The sequence below is a fragment of the Odocoileus virginianus genome, chromosome 13 (assembly GCF_023699985.2).
Source record: "Odocoileus virginianus isolate 20LAN1187 ecotype Illinois chromosome 13, Ovbor_1.2, whole genome shotgun sequence".
NCBI classification, from domain to species: Eukaryota; Metazoa; Chordata; class Mammalia; order Artiodactyla; family Cervidae; genus Odocoileus; species Odocoileus virginianus.
Genome location: NC_069686.1, coordinates 7,844,790 through 7,859,130, shown reverse-complemented (window position 1 = coordinate 7,859,130; position 14,341 = coordinate 7,844,790). Strand labels below are relative to the sequence as shown.

Here is a 14,341-nt window from a genome sequence, read left to right as displayed (position 1 = left end):
CCAGCAGTCTTACTTATGGTTATTTATTTGAAGACAACAAAAACACTAACCTGAAATATATGCACCTCTATTGCAGCATTATTTATAATAGCCATGATGCAAAAACATCCTAAGTGTCCATTGACCTGAATGAGTCAAGAAATGATGGGGATATATACATATATATCTATAATGGAATATTATTCAGCCATGTAGCTTAGCTGGTAAAGAATCTGCCTACAACGCAGCAGGCCTGGGTTCGATCCCTGGGTTTTGAAGACCCCCTGGAGAAGGGAAACGGCTACCCACTCTAGTATTCTGGCCTGGAGAATTCCATGGACTGTATAGTCCATGTGTTCGCAGAGTCAGACATGACTGAGCGACTTTCACTGTTCACCAGCAACGGTTTGGCCTGAAATAAGAACTTTCAAAAATCTTTGAACACAGACGCTCTAACTTATTTTCCCTCTGGGATAAATATTTTGCATTTACTTTTAGGTCATATATACACAATAGGCCCAGACCTCTCTTCTTATGTATTTTATTTGCATATAAATTAACATCCTGGAAACGTTAAACTAGAAACACTAAATACAGTATTGCACAGAGCAATCTCTGTTCAATGCCCCATTATCTCACTGAAGTTCCTATACACATGCAGGGACTGAAGGAGACAGGAAGATGGCAGAAGAGCAACCCGAGAGCCACTACTGTGTCTGTGCACATCAACTACAGACTGCAAGGTAAGGACAGTATTTTACATAAATAGAAACATAGTTACAATTCAGATTTCCTTTTGAAGTTGCCTCCATAATTGGTTTGCAATCGCAACAGATTCTCCCCTCTTTTCATGGCTCATACCCCAACACATATCATTTTTAAAAATCTATTAATGTTAGACAAAGCCATCACAGTGCTTCAGGAGTGACTTCAAGAAAACTCCAATCAAGTCACAGTACTCAGGCAGGTGGGTTTAATAGAGAAGTCCTAGGTAGATATCAATGCATCTGAAAGTGTGCAGTAATGTTTGAACACATCTAGGATTTCCTTTTAAACACATGCTCCAAGGAAAACAGTACTGAATTTACCAGAGGAACAGTACAAAGAGGACATCACTGGAAGGGAGTTTACACAGCCAGTCTGGCCCTGCGGTCTGACGCTGGGGTAGCATCTGCTCGCTGGGCCCCTGTGTCCCTCAGGGAGGTCACGGGCTCAAGAGTGCAGAGCAAGTATCATCACTAGGACTGCCCAGAGCTGCTGCGAACATCCAAAAAGTTTCACTTTAAGAGTTCTTTAGAGGGCTTCCCTGGCGATCCAGTGGCTGCTCCCAATGCAGGGGCCTGGGTTCAATCTCTGGTCAGTGAACTAGATCCCATACCCTGCAAGGAAGAGTTTGCACGCCACAATTAAAGATCCCATGTGTGGCAACCAAGACCTAGTGCAGCTTACAGAAAAGAAAAAAGGCACTAAACGTTCTTTAGAAAGTGCTATAAAATGCTATGAATGATTGCTTCTACTAAGCAAATGGTCAGAAAATATGTGTATTAGTTGCTCAGCTGTGTCCGACTCTTTGTGACTCCATGGACTGTGGCCTCCCAAGTTCCTCTGTCCGTGGAATTCTCTAGGCAAGAATACTGGAAGAGGTTGCCATTCCCTTCTCCAGGCGATCTTCTCAACCCAGGCATGGAACCCAGGTCTCCTGCATTGCAGACAGATTCTTGACCACCTGAGCCACCAGGGAAGCCCAGGAAATACGTCGACCGGAATCCTATTAATATGGACAGGTGCCATTAGAGAGAAAATAACCTACTAGGTTAATTTAGTTTTATTATTGCGATTCTCCTTGGGAATCAAAAATAGGGTACTTGTGGAGAAACTGACAAAGCTGAGATTTATCTTAATAAAAGACTTCTTATGGAGATCTTGAAACCTGTTTCCTGAAAGAAATGAGTTCTAAATATATTTCTTAAGCCTGGTGGCAAAGTTTCTAATGACAGAATTCATCTCCCATGCAGCTCAATGAATCCCTGTTTTTTATTTTTTATTTTTTTTTTCATTTATTTTTACTAGCTGGAGGCTAATTACTTTAGAGATTTTTTTGTCATACACTGACATGAATTAGCCATGGATTTACATGTATTCCCCATCCCGATCCCCCGTCCCACCTCCGTCTCGACCCGATCCCTTTGGCTCTTCCCAGTGCACCAGGTCCGAGCACTTGTCTCATGCATCCAACCTGGGCTGGTGATCTGTTTCACCCTAGATAATATACATGTTTCGATGCTGTTCTCTTGAAACATCCCACCCTCGCCTTCTCCCACAGAGTCCAAAAGTCTGTTCTATACATCTGTGTGTCTTTTTCTGTTTTGCATATAGGGTTATCGTTGCCATCTTTCTAAATTCCATATATATGTGTTAGTATACTGTAATGGTCTTTATCTTTCTGGCTTACTTCAGTCTGTATAACGGGCTCCACTTTCATCCATCTCATTAGACCTGATTCAAATGAATTCTTTGTAATGGCCGAGTAAGATTCCATGGTGTATATGTACCACAGCTTCCTTATCCATTCGTCTGCTGATGGGCATCTAGGTTGCTTCCATGTCCTGCCTATTATAAACGGTGCTGCGATGAACATTGGGGTGCAGGTGTCTCTTTCAGATCTGGTTTCCTCGGCGTGTATGCCCAGAAGTGGGATTGCTGGGTCATATGGCAGTTCTATTTCCAGTTTTGTAAGAAATCTCCACACTGTTTTCCATAGTGGCTGAACTAGTTTGCATTCCCACCAACAGTGTAAGAGGGTTCCCTTTTCTCCACACCCTCTCCAGCATTTATTGTTTGTAGACTTTTTGGATAGCATCCATCCTGACTGGCGTGTAATGGTACCTCATTGTGGTTTTGATTTGCATTTCTCTGATACTGAGTGATGTTGAGCATCTTTTCATGTGTCTTTTAGCCATCTGTATGTCTTCCTTGGAGAAATGTCTGTTTAGTTCTTTGGCCCATTTTTTGATTGGGTCATTTATTTTTCTGGAGTTGAGCTGGAGGAGTTGCTTGTATATTTTTGAGATTAATCCTTTGTGTGTTGCTTCGTTTGCTATTATTTTCTCCCAATCTGAGGGCTGTCTTTTCACCTTGCTTATAGTTTCCTTTGTTGTGCAAAAGCTTTTCAGTTTCATTAGGTCCCATTTGTTTATTTTTGCTTTTGTTTCTAATATTCTGGGATGTGGGTCATAGAAGATCCTGCTGTGATTTATGTCGGAGAGTGTTTTGCCTATGTTCTCCTCCAGGAGTTTTACAGTTTCTGGTCTTACATTTAGATCTTTAATCCATTTTGAGTTTATTTTTGTGTATGGTGTTAGAAAGTGCTGTAGTTTCATTCTTTTACAAGTCGTTGACCAGTTTTCCCAGCACCACTTTTTAAAGAGACTGTCTTTTTTCCATTCTATATCCTTGCCTCCTTTGTCGAAGATAAGGTGACCATAGGTTCGTGGATTTATCTCTGGGCTTTCTATTCTGTTCCATTGATCTATATTTCTGTCTTTGTGCCAGTAACATACTGTCTTGATGACTGTGGCTTTGTGGTATAGTCTGAAGTCAGGCAGGTTGATTCTCCAGTTCCATTCTTCTTTCTCAAGGTTACTTTGGCTATTCGAAGTTTTTTGTATTTCCATACAAATTGTGAAATTATTTGCTCTAGTTCTGTGAAAAATACCGTTGGTAGCTTGATAGGGATTGCATTGAATCTATAGATTGCTTTGGGTAGTATAGCCATTTTGACAATTTTGAGAATCCCTGTTATTAAACAACAGAATGAATCAAATCGTTGAGTGCAGCAGCTATGAGGTTACTGTTACAGCTCACATTAAGGCAAGATGGATCAACGTAACTGTTTGTTTTTTTGTTTTTTTTTTAGCAGTTGGTGAAAATCCAGTCGATGCTGTCTTAAGTGTACATAGAACTCTTGAAGGAAGAGTTTTAAGGACCTCAGGAAGGTCCTGTGCTTGGCGGGCGGCGTGGCGACGAGGGGGGCCGCGGTCGGGCGAAGGGGCGGTACTGAGGCGCTTGGGTGGACCGCGCTGGTGGCTCCTGGTGGGTTTGGGCCCTGGGCAGGTGCCGGGCAGGATGGGCGCTCAGTGCCCCGGCTGCGCTCCACCTATGCCCGCGGGAGGCTCAGAGGACCGAGGGCCGCGGTCCGCGGCGGGCCCGAATCAGACACCTCCGGGGCCACGTGGCCCTGAGCCACGAACGGGAGTGGGCAGGGGGGGCGCCGACAGGGGGCGGGCCTGGAGAGGCCCAGGGCGGGAGGGCGCCGAGACCTCTGCGCCCCTCACCCCAACCCCAAGCCCAGGCATGCACGCCCAGGCGGCCACTCGGGGTCCTGGAAGCCCTCGGGGGCCCCGGGCCGGGCCAGGTGGGTTCTAGCCGGGGTTGGCGGTGTGCGGAGGCGGGGCGGCGTCGGACGGCCGCCGGGTGCCGGCCCTGGCCGACGGAGTGCGGTCGCAGGTCAACTCAGGTCGTGCAGCTCACATGGAGAGGTGTGGCCGGCTGGCCTGACCGGCAGGTAAGTGAGAGCGAAAGGGAGGTGCAACGCAGGGTTCTTTTTGTTTTTTTTGATTTATATTTTTTTATTTGGAAATGTTTATACCAGTACAGTGAAACTAAATTTTAAACACTGGATGTCATTAGCTTGGATATCCTTAGTTTATTATAAAAAAGAAACATGGAAATTATTTACATAATGTAAGATTTTAGAATTTCAATGGAATGGGCAGCTTCACGTGATGACATTTCGATAGTGACTTATTTCAGTCAACATATTTCCCAAGAATGTCACCATCTCTAAATAAGAAATAATCCTTGTCGTCTGGAACTACTTTGGTGCCTCCATATTCTGGGAGAAGAACTTCATCTCCAACTTTCACACTAACTGGTTGAATCTCTCCACCCTTTCCTTTAGAGCCTGATCCAACAGCTACCACCGTTGCTTGCAATACTTTTCCTTGTGATTTTTCTGGAAGCATAATGCCTCCTTTGGTTACAGTTTCGGCTGCACTTCTTTTAACTAATACTCGGTCAAAGAGGGGAAGAAACTTTCTAAATGCCTGTCCTGCCATGACTCCGGCTGCCGCAGTTCGCACTCTGAGCGCAGGGTTCTTAAGGAGCCTGGCTGCAGCCTCCTCCGTCTAGGGCCATTCCACCCTTAATGCGCCCGATCTTGTCTGATCTGGGAAGCGAAGCAGGGTCTGGCCTGCTTAGTACCTCGATGGGAGACCCAGTACTAGAAAAAGCCAGAAATTTTTCTACTATACTGCCCTCCCTGGGCGTTCTAGCCCCGCATTACTGAGGGATTCTCTTTAGAAAAGTGGAGGGATTAAGATGGTGACATTGAGTAGTTGGAAACAGAAACCTAGCTTTCAGTATTGTTTGTTTCCGTTTTGGTTGCTACCCGCCCAGTTCACCCTGAGGCAAACGCTTCGTTGGTGGAACCCTAGCCTAGACCATGAGAACTAAACTTAAAAGTTGAAGAACATCAGGGCTATCATGTATTGGGAATGAATTGATAAGGCTACATGTCAGTGGCTAGTTTCCTGATCTGGGTCTGAAATTTTTATTTGTGTCAGCTGCTGAGGATTCAGAAGAAAGGGTCCAGTTAGTGAGCTACAGTAGAGTTGAAATAGAAAACAGGAAATATGGACAAGACTTAGAAAGATACATAGCAGTCATTTGGTACTTCTCGTTTCTTGGGACTCATAACTCCTCTCTTACCGAATTGGAAAACTAATAGGATAAGGTGAGAAAATTAAACTATCCGAATTCGAAAACTAATAGGATGAGGTGAGAAGATTAAACTATTTTGTGAGAAGCAGCTAAGGAAGAAAGAAGAGAGCAGTGATCATTCCCTGTGATAGTCTTATAAATTGAGAAAGAAACACTTGTTATGACAGATGGTGTGTTTGGAACTTGTTGAAGAAGTTTGGATATATAGAAAACAAACCAGAAGTTGGACAGGAAGGAGGTCCTGGGAAATACTTTTGATAAATTTAGTTTTTTTGACTCCCCACTTTCCTCTTGTTTTGATGACGAAGCAAAAATTGAGAAATGTAGTGTTTGAGAGCAGAAGAGTAATTGTAGTCCTGATAGTAAGAGGTGAACAGGGTGTGTTTTCTGTGCCATTTTCTCTTCTGTGACGCGTCTCCTGGCCTTCTTTCCCCTGCAGCCTTCTGTAACACTTATTTGATACTTCTGTTTATGACACCAGTCATTTTGTATTTCAGCTGTGTCTTTTTACTAGACTGGTAAAAACTGTTTTGTCTTGTATTCAGTTTGCTTTTCACATAGTAACCCTTCAGGAAGTGTGCTTGCCTGAAAGGAGAAACAGATGGGAGGGGTTAAGCCTGCAAACAGTCTATAAAGAGGCTAGTATTTGTGTACTCCTGAAATACCAGGCCCAGAGAGGAGGACCCATACCATTTGTGTGTTATGTTGTACTTTGATACCTGACTATTCATGTCCACTTGCTCCTAGATGGCTAATAACAAGCACAACCTTTAGGGAACCAAATTCATAGCTTGGAAATGTTACTTCATTGTGCTATTTTTATAGTAGCAAGTAACCTTAGGAAGTAGGGGGTAATACTGATGTTAAATTTCCAGTAAATAAAGAGTATATCTATAATTACGCAATGTGTTCAAAGCTTAAGGGAAGAAGATATTTAGAGATTTAACCATAGGTATTAGAGACAAAGTATATAAACACTGTTTCTTGAGAATTTGGCACATTCTCTGTGTTTAGAATTGAAGCTAAGTATTTTTCATTTGTGTATTTTACCCATGAGATACTCATAACGCCCCTCCCCAAGATTTAACAATCAAGAATGTCTTCAAACATTGTCAAATGTTACTTGGGAGGCAAAACTGCCTCTCGGTGAGACTGCTGCTTTACAGAGAATGTTCCCAATATTTCAATAAAAAAAATCTTACCTTTAAAAAAAAAAAAAGAGGGAGAGAAAGACCGCAAGAGGACCACACAGGTTTCCCCGCCTCCACACCCTCCCCCGTCCATCGTGGGTATGCACCCGGCCCCCAGCCGGCCTGACCTCACCCTTGCCTACCGACACACTCACACACACACTCTCACACACTCACCCTCTGGCCTGGGGGCGGGGGCTGGGTCTTGCCTTAGGTAGCCAAGCTGAAGGGGACCTTTGAGACCTCGGCTGCGAGGAAGTCTTAGGGACCCCACGGGAGACTGCCAGCCCCAGGGCACCGCGTCCAGCCTGGGCCGGCCCAAGGGAACGCCCCCTCCCTTGGGGAAGTGGCTTCTTCCGCACGGCCTCTCTCTGGGGTGGTCACGGTTGTGCCAGTGTGTCTGTCTCGAATCGGATGCCATCTTCTCTCCCGTGTCTGTCTCCCGTTTGCCGTCTCTCTGGCAGTCGTTCCGTCTCCCTCTGTCTGTCTCGCACCTGTGTGTGTGTGCGCACGCACGTGTCTGTCTTGATCTCCCTCTCACCGTCTGGGAGTCTGTCTCTGAACCTTCGTCTCTTTCTGCCTCTGAGTCTCCTGACCCCCGGCCTCCCATCCCTTCCTCTGGCCCTGGCCTCTCACAGGTGCTATGGCTCTGGCTGACGAGCTTGTGCCGGCCGGCTGTCTCCCTTCACCTGGGTGCGTGCGAGTGTCTTGTGTGTGTGTCCGTGTGCCTGCCTGTCACTCGTCTGCTCTCTCAGGAAGGTCCTGTGCTTGGCGGGCAGCGTGGGGACAAGGGTGGCCGCAGTCGGGCGAAGGGGCGGGGCTGCCACGCTCCAGTCACCGGCGGCGGCTGGCCGGGAAGCCAGACACCTCCGGGGCCAGTTGGGCCTGAGCAGCGAATTGGAGGGGTGGGTGGGGGGTGCCGAGACCTCCACCCCCCCTCAACCCAACCCCCAGCCCAGGCATGCACGCCCGACCATCCGCTCGGGGTCTTGGAAACACTCCAGGCCCCCGGGCCGGGCCAGCCTTGCTGGCCAGGGTTGCCAGTGTGCGGGGGCCGGGCGGCGTTGGCCGGGCTGCCGGCCCTGGTGAGCTCGCCCCATGGAAAGGCGTCCTGCCGGGGCCCGGCCCAAGGAAGCGCCCCCTCCCTTGGGGACGTGGCTTCTTCTGCACGGCCTCTCTCTGGCATTGTCACGGTTGTGCCAGTGTGTCTGTCTCGGATCGGATGCCATCCTCTCTCCCCTGTCTGTCTCCCATTTGTCGTCTCTCTGTCAGTCGGCCTGTCTCCCTCTGTCTCCACCTCTGTGTGTGTGTGTTTGCGTGCGCGGGCGTGTCCGTATGTGCGCGTGTACATGTCTGTCTTCATCTCCCTCTCGCCATCTGGGAGTCTGAAACGTGAAAGTGAAGTCAGTCAGTCGTGTCCGACTCTTCGGGACCCCATGGCCTGTAGCCTACCAGGCTCCTCCGTCCTTGGGATTTTGCAGGCAAGACTACTGGAGTGGGTTGCCATTTTCTTCTCCAATAGCTAGGAATAAGCCTCCCTAAACAGACGAAACGTGTATGCGGAATGATAGGCTGTATGATGAAAGATAGCAAAGATGAAACAAACAGATAGAAAGATATGCCATGTTCTTGACTTGAAGGAAATCATTGTTGTGAAAATGACTCTACTACCCAAAGCAATCTGCAGATTCAGTTCTCCCCTATCAAACAACCAAAGACAGTTTTTAAAGAACTAGGACTAATAATTTTACAATTTATATGGCGTAAGAAAAGACCCAGAAGGGCCAAAGCAATCTTGGAAAGAAATGTGGAACTGGAGGAATCAACCTTCCTGACTTCAGACTATACTACCAAGCTAGAGTCATCTAGACACTGTGGTACAGGCACAAAAACAGCAACATAGAGCCATGGACCAAGATACAAAGCGGAGGGGTAAACCCACACTCCTACAGGCACCTTCCCTTTGACAAGGGAGGCAAGAATGCACAGTGGAGAAAGGACAGAAAAGAGAGCCTCCTCACGAAGTGGTGCTGGGAAACTGGACAACTACATGGAAAAGAATGAAATTAGAACACTGCTTCACACTATACACAAAAATTAATTCACAATGGATTGAAGACCAACAGTATGGCCAGGAACTATAAAATTGTTAGAGGAAAAAATAGGCAGAACACTCGTTGACATTTATCACAGCAAGATCCTCTTTGATCCACCTCTGAGAATGACTGAGATAAAAAACAAAAATTTAAAAAATGGCTTCTAGAGAAACTTCAAATTATCTAAGCAGCAAAGAAAACTATAAACAAGATGAAAAGACAACCCTCAGAACAGGAGAAAATAATTGTAAAACAAGGAATTGGCAAAGGATTATCCACAAAGTACACAAGTAGATCATCGAGCTTAATATCAGAAAAAAAGCAGCCAATTGAAAAGTTGAGCAGAAGACATGAACAAATTTCTCCAAAGAAGACATGAAGAAGGCCACCACACATACGAAAAGATGCTCCACATCGCTCATTATTACGGAAATGCTAATCAAAACGACATGACGTATCACCTCACACCAGTCGGAATGGCCATCATCAACAGTTCTACAAATAATAAGTGCTGGACAGGACATGGAAGGGAACCCTCTTGCACTGTTGGTAGACATGGAAATGGATGCAGCCACTATGGAGAAGGAATGTAGGTTTCTTAAAAACATAGGAATAAAACTACCATAGGATGCAACAATCCTCTACTGGCCATATACCCGAGAAAACCATACCTCTAGAAAGACATATGTACCCCAGTGTCCATTGCAGCACTATTTAAAATAGCCAGGGCATGGAAGCAACCTAATGTCTATCAAGAGAACAACGGATAAAGAAGCTGTGGGACATATACACAATGGAATATTACTCAGCCATGAAAAGGAACAGATATGAGCCAGTTTAACTGAGGTGGATGAACCTAGAAACTGTGATACAGAGGGAAGTAAGTCAGAAAGAGAAAAACAAACATACTATATTAATGCATACACATGGAATCTTGTAAAATGGTACTGGTGAATATCTGAAGGGCAGAAGTAGATACACAGATGTAGAGGAAGGACTTGTGAACTCAGCTGGAGAAGGAGAGGGTGGAACGAATTAAGAGAGTAGCACTGAAACATCCCCACTACCATATGTAAAACAGCTAGCTAGTGGGAAGTTCCTATACAACATAGGGAGCCCAGGAGGGTGGCCTGTGATGACCTAGAGGGTGGGATGGCGGGAAGTGGGAGGCAAGCTCACCAAAGAGTGGACAATATACTTATGGCCTATTTGTGTTGGTGCATGAGGAAAACCAACCACACATTGTAAAGCAGTTACCCATCAACTAAAAAGAAAGAACTACAATCTGAAAACTACCATTCAATACATCTGTACAGTCATCTAAAGCTATATGGGATCATCTTCTATCCCTAGCTATTCTTCCACTACAAGTGCTTATAAATGTCATTACAGGTTTTGAAAATATGATTTTAGTAGCTACACAGTATCGCTTAATATCTCATACAGAAGTAATAAAATTTCACTCTCAACATAGAAACATAATACCAAAAAGGGTTCCATTTTAAACTAAGGCTTGCATTTCATTCAGTTTCACTAGAATTCCTTTGAAGATCTAAAATTCTTAGGAAAAATAAATCATGTGGAGTCCTTCTTGCTTTCATCTGTTATGCCTTATGGTCATTTACTTCTAAGGACTCTTGGACTTTTGACATTTTTGCCTGAGATAAAATCTTAAATTTAGATATGAAGAATGTCAAGAAGCACTCTTGTAAGTGTGAGTCACTCAGTCATGTCCAGTTATTTGTGACCCATGGACTGTAGCCCACCAGGTCCTCTGTCCACAGAATTTTCCAGGCAAGAATATTGCAGTGGGTAGCCATTCCTCTCTTGAGGGGCTCTTCCTGACCCAGGGGCCAAACCCAGGTCTCCCGCATTGCAGACAGATTCATTACCAAACAAACCACCAGAGAACCCTGACCCTGGTGTACACGGATGTAAAAATCCTCAAAAGAATATTAGCAAACCAAATTGAAGATACATTAAAAGAATCATACACGATGATCAAATGGAATTGATTCTGTGCCTGCAAGCATGATTTATTATCTGCACATCAATCCCTGTGATACACAATATGAGCAAAACTAAGAATGAAATCATGTGATCTTCTCAACGATTGCAGAAAAAGCTTTCGACAAAGTGTAACATCAATTTGGCTACAATCTCTCAATATAGTGGCTATACATGGAACATCCTAAAGGGTATATAAGACAAGCCCACAGCTAACATCCAACTCAGTGGTAAAGAGGTGAAAGATGTCCCTAAAAGATCAGGAAGAGTACAAGGATGCCCACTCTCACCCCTCTTGTTCAACACAGAGGTGGAAGTGTCCTACACAGAATAACTAGGCAAGAAAGGGAAATAAAAAGCATCCCCATAGGAACCCATGAAGTTACACTGCTACTATTCGATTATGACAGAATTTATATGAAACCCTAAAAACTGCACCAAGTAACAAGTTTAAAACTAATAAATGCAGCAATAGAGCAGGATATGAAACATCAGAGGGAGAACAGAATAGTCCCATATACAAATGCATCAAAAAAAAAAAAAAACCCAAAAAACAAACCTGAAATAAATTGCACCAAGGAGCACAAACACCTGTACAGTCATGGGCTCCAAGACAAAGAGTCTGGGTTCAAATCCTACTTACCCACTGACCTGCAGAGTGACTCAGGGCAAATCACACAATGAACTGAGGCTGAACATATTCAACCGAAAAATGGACACAAATCCAGTATGTCTTCCCAGAGCTGTGAAACTCCAAGAAAATACTTACTTAGGCCCGGGGGTTGGAGTGTCTCCGGGAGCCTATCCTTGTATGAAATTCGTCTAGAAATGGGCTCTCCTGATCCTGTGAGTGAGGGTCAAGTGTAGAGCCTGGGAGACAAATGGGACTGGACAAGGACGAGGACAAAAAAAAACAAAAAAACAAACAAACTAGTTCTGTGTCAGGGAGGGAAGCCACCTCCTTTCCAGATCTCAGAGCAGGGCCTGCACCGAGGACCCGGGGGATGCACAATCAGATGTGAACTCCGGACCCCCCACAGCAGGCATGGAGCCTTCCTGGCGAGAACCGTCTCTCTGGTCCAGGCTCCACTGCGATGTGGTGCTGCTCCCTGAGTTCTCCATGTCCCCACCAGGCAAAGAGGAGCTCTTGGGAGTTAGGGGTCTATTAAACCACAGGTGCCTGAGAGTCAGAATGACACAAAGACTAACAACATTGAAAATTAGCTATATTTTAAAAAAAATGACAGAAGTACAGACGAGGCAGGGGATGAGAAGCAGAAGGATTGACTACCTCTCAAGTGTTTAGCAGAAATATCTCCACACCAGCTCAGCAGAGCCCAGAGGAGGAAAATATAATGGCAAAGCAGGCTATGGGTGTCTCTCTACACTGTTGGATCCAGGGACCCAAGTGCCAATCCACCAACATTGCTTTGTGTATGCAGACACCAAGAGGAAGAAACACAGAGCTTGCCTGAGGAAGTCTCAGCCAGACTTAATAGTGGGGCTGCTGAGCATGGTCACATGGTCACTATGGACTCAGCCAGTCCTCCGTGCTCACATCCTCTGTCCTCACAGAAACATACACGGTTCACTACAGAGAACCCTCTGAGGGTACTTGTGTACACTAGAAACTGGCAAAGGTGAAATGCGAAGCGAAGACACAGACATGGAAACGTGCCTCTGGGGTGCTGTACAAATTACCAAAGAACTGAAGTTTTTGATACTTGGCATTTTTCAAACAGCTTCTTAATGTGTAAACGCAGAAAGGACACTTCCAGGAGACAGGACAAAGGAATCGTCCCATTGGGACAACTTGGTATCCATGTGGGAAGGTACCTCAAAGAACACCACCAAACCAATTAGACACCTACTAACAACCAACAATTGAAGAAAAAACTTCACAAAATTCCGAACCATTTTTCATGAGGGAATATCTTTTCTTAAAATGAGGTATTGTTGATTTACAATAAATTGTTTGTTTCAGGTGTACAGCAAAGTGATTCAGTGTTTCACCTCTCAGGTGCTTCCTTGGACAAAACTCATTCCCTTTGGGAGGCCCCGGGACCTTGCCCTCTACTCAGAACAGCTAAGAATCCTGAACAGGCAAAGAAAGCAGCATATGATGGTGCGCGTGGGGGGTTTTAGACTGTATACATTATTCTAAGATGGTACAAGAAACAAGCCCAGAGGTTAAGAGAGGGCAGATCTCCAAACCTACCTTTGAGCAGGAGGTCTTGCTCCCTTGAAAGTGGGTGCGTGAAACAGTGCTTCGGAAGGGAAGAGGTCTGTCATGACTATTCCGCCTGCAGAGGACAAAGTGGTGTGTAGAGACGATGGGCAGGCACTCCCAGGACACTGAGCAGAGGGACAGAGTGACGGGACTCTCAGCCCTGCTCTGGGGGCATCGCACTGTCTCCACCCCTGACGCAGGGTGAGCGGCTCAGGCGAGTCCTGGAGGGAATGGTCACATGACCTGGACCTGGCCAATCGGTGTGTTCCATCCTCCCTGGCCGCCGTGATCGGCTCAGACCGGGGCGGTGACCAATCGGGGCCCAGGGCCGGGCCTCACGCTGGCATCATGGGAAGACGAGCTGTGGTTCTGCCGGAAGGGGTGGGGCCAAGTGAGGTCAGCCTGAGGCGTTTGGTGGCCTTCCTGCGCCTGTCTGGGGCAGAGCCGCCGGCCTGAGACAGAGGGCGCTGCTGAGCCCAGGGGTTCAGAGCCCCGGTTCCTGCTGTGGTCCCGGAGCTAGCTCCACCTGAGACCAGAGGGAAGCCGTGTGCCCCGTGAGTCCTCTCCTGCTTGTCTGTCAGCTTGTTTGAACCACGCTGGATTTTCAGTCCAGCTGGCTAAGTGGAGACCCTGGAAATGCACCTGTGTGGGTTTTGGCTGGCTTCAGGGAGGGAAGAAATGCCGGATGACACTGGGAGACTCCAGTTTAACCTGGATTCAGGTCATATCTTTTGAAAGGGAAGTGGACGTGCCTCAGCCGTGTCCAAGTCTTGGCGACCCTATGGGCTATACAGTCCATGGAATTCTCCATGCCAGAATACTGGAGTGGGTAGCCTTTCCCTTGTCCAGGGGATCATCCCAGTCTCGGGATTGAACCCAGGTCTCCTGCATTGCAGGCAGATTCTTTCCCAGCTGAGCCACAAGAGAAGTCCAAGAATACTGGAGTGGGTAGCCTGTCCCTGTGTAGCAGATTAGCGTTCCTGACCCAGGAAGCAAACCGGGGTCTCCTGCATGGCAGGAGGATTCTTTACCAGCTGAGCTATCGGGGAAGCCCAATA

At 46.2% G+C, this 14,341-nt stretch overlaps 1 protein-coding gene and 1 pseudogene across 1 annotated transcript in view; one reads left to right on the top strand and one right to left on the bottom strand.

Moving 5' to 3' along the window:
• Window positions 1–324: 324 nt before the first annotated feature.
• Window positions 325–14,341, top strand: part of LOC110147750 (liprin-alpha-1-like) — a 36,091-nt gene continuing 22,074 nt past the window's right edge. The window contains exon 1 of the mRNA XM_070475908.1: window positions 325–722. The gene's annotated coding sequence lies outside the window, so the exon portion shown is untranslated. The remainder of the gene's footprint in view (window positions 723–14,341) is intronic.
• Window positions 4,578–5,120, bottom strand: LOC110143627 (10 kDa heat shock protein, mitochondrial pseudogene; annotated as a pseudogene).